Source organism: Mirounga angustirostris, unplaced genomic scaffold (assembly GCF_029215605.1).
Source record: "Mirounga angustirostris isolate CCGP_5_RB_7025 unplaced genomic scaffold, mMirAng1.0.hap1 SCAF_7, whole genome shotgun sequence".
Lineage (NCBI taxonomy): Eukaryota > Metazoa > Chordata > Mammalia > Carnivora > Phocidae > Mirounga > Mirounga angustirostris.
Window position 1 is genome coordinate 3,794,158 of NW_026991715.1, and position 8,071 is coordinate 3,802,228.

The 8,071-nt window shown below is 33.6% G+C and overlaps 1 pseudogene; it reads right to left on the minus strand.

Annotated features, from left to right (window-relative positions):
* Positions 1–241: 241 nt before the first annotated feature.
* Positions 242–1,105, minus strand: LOC123852007 (olfactory receptor 14A16-like; annotated as a pseudogene).
* Between the last annotated feature and the right edge of the window lie 6,966 nt (positions 1,106–8,071).

Here is an 8,071-nt window from a genome sequence, read left to right on the forward strand (position 1 = left end):
TGCTCCAAAACTCTGTCAGACCCAAACGCAGCTTCAATAATATGAGTTAATGTATTTGGCCAAGGATTACCACCATGGTTCCAGGTAACTGTGGAGATAAGTATAGATTCACAACAAACTAGGTAAATTAATATTATATTTACACAGATGTTAAAAAGAAAACACCTCTACTCTTGAAAAAAATTAAGGATATTCTCCTTTATCAAGAGTCTTCTGGTGATCAGCTTCCCGAAACTTGTCTTCATGCCTTGTTTCTTAGGCTGTATATTATAGGATTAAGGGAAGGGTGCAACAAAATATAGAAAGAAGATAGAACAAGATCAGTGCATGATGCACACCCTGAAATAGGCTTCAGGTAAGCAATGAAAGCAGTTGAGAGAAAAAGAACAACAACTGCCAGATGTGGAAGGCAAGTGAAATAGGTTTTGACTGCCTTTTTGTGGATGGTATCTTTCTGACAGTGGAGAAGATACAGACATAGGAGACTGTGATGCAAATAAAGCAACAGAAATCCAAGACTGCATTAACAAGAATGAGTACAATTTCTGCAGTTATATTCTCTGAGCAAGTAATAGCTAGCAACTGGGGAATGTCACAGAATTGTTGAATTTCATTGAATCCACAGTAGGATAAGGAATACGTTCCTGCTGTATGTATAACAGATATCGAGCCTCCACTGAGTCAGGACAGAGCCCCCATCTGCACACATGTGCCCCTATTCATGATGGCTTCATACTGCAGGGGATGGCAAATGGCAGCATAGTGGTCAATGGACATCACCATGAGGAGGAATAACTCTGCCCCTGCTGAAAAAGGCACCTGGAAGACCTGGGTGACACAGGCAAAAAATGAAATAGAATTGCTGTGTGTCAAGGAATTGACAACAATTTGGGGCACAACAGCTGAAATTAGACAAAGATCAAACAGGGACAGATTCCTTAAAAAGAAATATATGGTCCAAAGATGTTATGGTAATAATGAGACCATTCCCCACCAGGGCTAACAGATAAATTACTGTAAAAAGCACAGATTGTAAGAACTGAAGACTCCATGGGCCAGAAAATCCCAAGATAAGAAATTCTGTCACCACCAAGACATTGTTCATTTTTGATGAAATATTCTGCAATAAAAAAAAAGAAAAAAGGGCTCCTGGGTGGCTCAGTTGGTTGAGCGACTGCCTTCGGCTCAGGTCATGATCCTGGAGTCCCTGGATCGAGTCCCGCATTGGGCTCCCTGCTCAGCGGGGAGTCTGCTTCGTCCTCTGACCCTCCCCCCTCTCATGTGCTCTCTCTCTCTCATTCTCTCTGTCTCAAATAAATAAATAAAATCTTAAAAAAAAAAGAAAAAAAATATGGTTAAAGTGGTCAAGAATTCAAAGTATAGTTATTTTTCCTTAGTAAAGCTGAAAAAAAAACTGTGTTAATACTTATCACATTAATACATGTGTGTATGAGAAAAAGTCAAAAGTAGTTTTAAAAATTCATTTTCCTCATCAATTAATCCATATTTTTATCAAGTTTAATTTCTCTTTATGTGTCTAAGTGTTATAATGCTATGCAAGCATATGCACAAATTTTCATATTCACAGCAAAATAGAACCTGTGTCTTACAGAGAAGAATCTTAATTTATAAGTGAAAGGAAGTGGAGGAATAAGTATGAAATATCCAATGATCCCATGTTACCTCCTCTATCCATTGGCTTCACAATTTTTGTCTTTCAATGAATTGATTATTTGACTCATAATTATTTCCGTATTTGTCTTAAAAGTAAACTTCATGAACAATAAGCATTCCTCTTTTTACTTTAAATTTCATTTCTCCTTATGTTGCTTTAATATTTTCTTTTATCTTCTGATATTTTTAGATTATTGTTTATAATTGATTCTATGTAATATCACAGAATTTCATATTTAAGTCTTCTGGATTACTATGTATTCTCCCTTGTTACACTCATACTCTTTTTAGTTATGTAGTTTTCAAATTGCAAAGCCATTTTATGCATTTGTGAAATCCATATGCCTAGATGGTTTGATAGAAAGATAGAAATAGACACATAACACATATATGTGTTTATCAGATTTTACTTTAATATACTGCTACACAATTACAATTAGAAAATAGGTCAAATTTCTATTTACAAATCTGTATTTCCTTTCCCTGTATTTTAACTACTGATATCTAGTTTCTAATTCTCTGGTAGACATGATACTTACACATGGATCTTTCCAAATATTTTGCCTAAATATAATCTTATGTTAAGTAAAAACAAATACTGTATACTTTTCAATTTGATTTAAAATCTGCCAACACTTCAGAAGAAAAGACATTAAATAGGTATAAATTGGATATAGGTGTAGATAAACATATACATATATATGAATACCAATAAGCATATTTATTAGTTTATATATCACATACCATCCATTTATTTACTGTCTGTTTATCTAGTTTTAGTTCAATGTGTTTCTGGTATTATAATTTTCTAGTGCTGTAGCTCAACCTTTATCTGTCAGTATCTGTGACTTCTCTTTCTGTCTCAACAATTAACAATTATTACCTATTGAATTAAGATTTCAGTTAATGAACCAGTGTAAATGGAAAAAGAAAGTGCAACTGTTTCAAAAAGTTAGGTGAACAGTTTCAGTGTAAGTTTCTGAAATCGACAGACCTCTGCTCTTTTAAAAGTCAAGAGTAAGCAGTAGCAATCATTTGATGCAGATGTTTGTCATGTTCTTCAGTTACAAGTTTTATAAAAATGCTATTTTATTTAAGTTTTGTAATTGTATTAAGATGTTTTTATTTCCTAGTTTGGCTCAGTGTTCTTAATACTTTCCGTATATGCATCCTGTTTTTATACTTTGAATAGTGTGTATAACTAAAGAGTAAATAAATATAAAACTATTGTAATCAACTGTTTGGAATGCAATGTGCTTTATCTCATTCTTTACTGGAAAAGAACCACTTGAAACCAATCATTGCAAAATTATATCCACTTAAGTTATTAAATGTAACAGAATGGAGAAGAGAGTTATAGCTGAATTATACCTAAGACTTATACTATGGGTTTAAATACATAAAATTAAAATATTTTCCTTATATACGCCCTCTCTATAGATGATAGGTAGATGATAGATAGATACATAGATAGATAGATAGAAAGATATATGATAGATAGATATAGATAGATAGATAGATGATCAATAGATAGATAATATAGATATATAGATATTACATCCAATAAACTTGTATTACTAGAAAATTTAGAAAAGATTTTAGTAGGTTTATTTTCTGACTGAAATTAAAATGAACAACCAAGATAAAATAAAAGAAAACTCACTAAAGTATGTTTTCTGTAGAAGATGGAAGAAATCATCAGGCTTTCTGTGTAGTTGTTGATGGAAGCATTCCTGATCATTATTCTAGGTCAACAACACTAGCGGTGATTTTCAAATATTGAGAAACTTCTTTCCTAAAAGGTACTTTGCTTCTTGCTTTCTTGACTTTAGCGAATATAGTTGTATGTAAGAACAAACATAATGAGGATGGTGATGATTTTATATTTGTTGCCATCTCCCAATGGCTTGAACTCTGAAATATTCCAAAGGGAAATGCTGCCATTCTTATTGGAATTGACTTATTTAGTCTGTCCTTTACAATCATAAAAGAGACATATTGACACAATGAGATATGTGGAAATAAAGTAGCATGATGATTTCTGAAATCAGTGAGTCACCTCAAATACTCACATGTATTCAAGAGGCTTCATAATTAGTAAGAAGGTATTTAAGAAACACATATACCCAATCACACATTGAGCCTTTATAGAGAAATGTCAATTTGTCTGGCACCTTCCCAGGTATCAGTTATATCACCCACAGTAAAAATATACTTTTATTAAATAACACCTTGAAATCACAGTTATATTTTATTTTGTAGTGCTCAACGTTCAGTCATATTTTCTAATGTAGAGCAAACAAATGGCTCTAATGAGTGATATAAATCAATAACATAAAATAAAAAAACCCACACATACTGACAGTGAGAGATACAAAAGGCAATTTCATCAAGTAGGCTTTGGTTTACTTATATTTTGGTATAAACTGCATAACACATTTGCTGGAATTTAAAGAGCTTTACAGTAATGAATAGATTGTTATGTAAACAAATTTCCTGAAACTGAGTGCAATGCAAACACATATTATTGTGATATTTCAAATAATTCCAGATCCAGATGGTACAACATGCTGTGAGATTTAAAAAAAGAAAAATCTTATAAAATGCAATTAAATATTTTAATAATATTCAGAAAAGATAAGAATAGTATAAGAATTTCTTGAACTTTTAGTTGAAAAAAAAGCCCTTTGAGTTATTCAAGAGAAAATCAGCTCACTAGAAGATAAGTCATATGTAATTCCAGACAAATGAGATTTAAAGAAAGAATTTAAAAGGAATAAAGGCTTCTGCATTATGGGGTTCCATCAAGGGAGCTAATATTTGCATTATGGGAGTCCATGAAGAAGCTATACAAAAGGGACAGAAAGCTCACTTAAAAATATAATGGCTAAAAACTCCCAGGAATGAGGAAAAGATATAGATATCTGGATAAATGAATGATGAAAGTCCCCAAAACATTCAAAAAAGAAGAGAAGAAGAAGATGAAGATGAAGACGAAGACAAAGATGAAGATGAAGACAAAGACGAAGAAGAAGAAGAAGAAGAAGAAGAAGAAGAAGAAGAAGAAGACCTCACTGAAGAACATTATAATCAATTGTCAAAAATTACCAAAAAAATTTTTTTTTGAAAATAGCAAGAGAAAAGTGGTTTGTCACATACAAGGAAATATCCATAAAGCTATAATGCATTTCTCAGCAGTAAAGTTACAGGCCAGGAATCATGGAATGACAGACTCCAATAACTAACAAATAAGAACGAATTACCCATCAATGTTGTCAATTGGAAATAAAAGAGAAATAAAGACTTTTCTAGACAATGAAAAACTGAAGGATGTCATCACCACCAAGTGACTTACAAGAAATGTTAAGGAGCTCTTTAAGTTAAAACGAAAGGACACTAATATAACACTATGTTAACTAACTGGAATTAAAATGATAAATCTTTTTTTTTTTTAAGATTTCATTTATTTATTTGAGAGAGAGAATGAGAGAGAGAGAGCACATGAGATGGGGGAGGGTCAGAGGGAGAAGCAGACTCCCTGCCGAGCAGGGAGCCCGATGCAGGACTCGATCCCGGGACTCCAGGATCATGACCTGAGCCGAAGGCAGTCGCTTAACCAACTGAGCCACCCAGGTGCCCTAAAATGATAAATCTTAAAAAATAAAAAGTTTGAAATTATAAAAACAAAGGACATTAAGTAGTAACATGAGTACATATGAATATGTAAATATGTAGATGAATTCAGAATACCCTAATACTGTAATAGTGGTGTGTAAATCACTATTAACTGTATAATAAATGATAAAGGACAAAGTATTTAAATAACTCTAACTTTATTAAGGAATAACTAAATTTATTAAGGAATACAAAATATGAAATATGTAAATAGTAATATTAAAACATGAAATGTTTGAGGGGGAATAAATATACATAGTTTTTGCATATGATGAAGTTAAGTTGTTACCAGCTTAAAATAGACTGTTAGAACTCTTAAGACATTTTAGATGAAGCTTATGGTAATCATAAAGGAAAATCCTATACTAGATATACAAAAGATAAAGAGAAGTGTTTCAGAGCATACAACGATAGAAAAGCATCAAATCACAAAGGAATTCAGTAAAGGAGAAATAAAAGAACAAATGAATTATCAAACAGCCAGGAAACAATTAATATACTGGCAATAGTAGGTCTTTGCATAACATTAATTTCTTTACATGAAAATGTAATAAATTTTCCAATCAAAAGACAGTTGTTAAATAGTCAAAATAAAAACAAGAACCAAATCTACATTAACTGTAAGACACTCATATCAGACATAACTGCTTGCATAGACTGAAACTGAAATGATTGAATAGGATATTCCATACTAATGAAAACCTAAACAAATAAGTAAATAAATAAAGAGTTTCTATGCTTATATTAGACAATAGAGACTTTAAGTAAAAAAAAAACAAAACTGGATTATTTGTTTTTTTTGGGTGTTGAGTTTGAGAACTTCTTTATAGATCTTGGATACCAGCCCTTTATCTTTAATGTCATTTGCAAATACCTGCTCCCATTCTGTGGGTTGCCTCTTTGTTTTGTTGACTGTTTCCTTTACCGTGCAGAAGCTTTTTATCTTGATGAAGTCCCAAAAGTTCATTTTTGCTTTTGTTTCCCTTGCTTTTAGAGACATATCTTGAAAGAAGTCGCTGTGGCCAATGTCAAAGAGGTTACTCCTTATGTTCTCCCCTAGGATTTTTATGGATTTTTGTCTCATATTTAGGTCTTTCCTCCATTTTGAGTTTATTTTTGTGTATTGTGTAAGAGAATAGTCCAGTTTCATTCCTCTGCATGTGGCAGAGAAGAGACTTTTATTTTATTTTATTATTTTATTATATTGAAGAGACTGTCTTTTTTCCATTGGATATTCTTCCCTGATTTGTTGAAGATTAGTTGAGGGTTCAATTCTGGGGTTTCTATTCTGTTCCATTGATCTATGTGTCTGTTTTTGTGCCCACACTCATCACTCAAAAATCAATCCATTCAATAAATGAGCTGAAGACATGAACAGACACTTTTCCAAAGAAGACAAACAAATTGCTAACAGACACATGAAAAAATGTTCAACATCACTAGCTATCAGGGAAATAGAAATCAAAACCACAATGAGATACCACCTTATACCAGTTAGGATGGCAAAAATTTACAAGATAGGAGACAACAATTGTTGGCAAGGATGCAGAGAAAGGGGAACCCTCTTACACTGTTGGTGGGAATGCAAGCTGGTACAGACACTCTGGAAAACAGTATGGAGGTTCATCAAGACACTAAAAATAGAGCTACCATATGACCCAGTGATTGCACTGCTAGCTATTTACCACAAAAATACAGATGTAGTGAAAAGAAAGGGCACATGACACCCCAATGTTAATATCAGCAATGTCCATGATAGCTAAACTGTGGAAGGAGCCAAGAAGCCCTTCAAAAGATGAAAGGATAAAAAAGATATGGTTCATATATACAACGGAATATTACTCAGCCATCAGAAACGATGAATACCCATCATTGGCATCGACATGGATGGAACTGGAGGGGATTATGTTAAAAGAAGTAAGTCAAGTAGAGAAGCACAATTATCATATGGTTTCACTCATATGTGGAACATAAGCAATAGCACAGAGGACCACAGGGGAAGAGAGGAAAATCCAAAGGGAGAGAAATCAGAGAGGGAGATGAACCATGAGAGACTATGGACCCCAAAAAACAATCTGGGGGTTTCAGAGGGGAGGAGGGTGGGGAGAGGGGATAACGGTGATGGGTATTGAGGAGGGCACGTGCTATGATGAGCACTGGGTATTATACTTAACTAATGAATCATTGAACACTACATCAAAACTAATTATGTACTATGGTTAATTGAACATAATAAAAAATATAAAATAAACGCAATAACTCTGCCCTTTAATTATGGTGAACACCATTTAAAATGAATTCCCTGGGCTTAGGGTCAAATGAGGCATCTTCAGGGTTGGAAATGAAGAGAAGACATTTGGGTCACTCTGGTCATAAGAATAAGTCCATTGGGCTATGACAATTTTGTGCAGTGGAACTTGGGCTTCATATGTTTTCCATTCACCATGAGCCTTAACAGTGAAGACTGTGATAGAAGATTTGGCATGGTGCCTGTCAGTAAATATTCCAGTGAGGAGAGGGAGGGCCTTGGTACAAATATCAGAGGCTCTGGAGACCTTTGCTTTCCCTATCCCTCTTCACCCTCACTAGAGTACTCTGTAACAATCAGCTGTTTCCTCAGTGTCAGGTACATTTCATGAGGCATGTTTGTTGGTTCTATACCATTCATGGGAATTCAAGGGGGCTCAGAATCTGTGGTATCTCAGAGGAAGTAGACAAATAG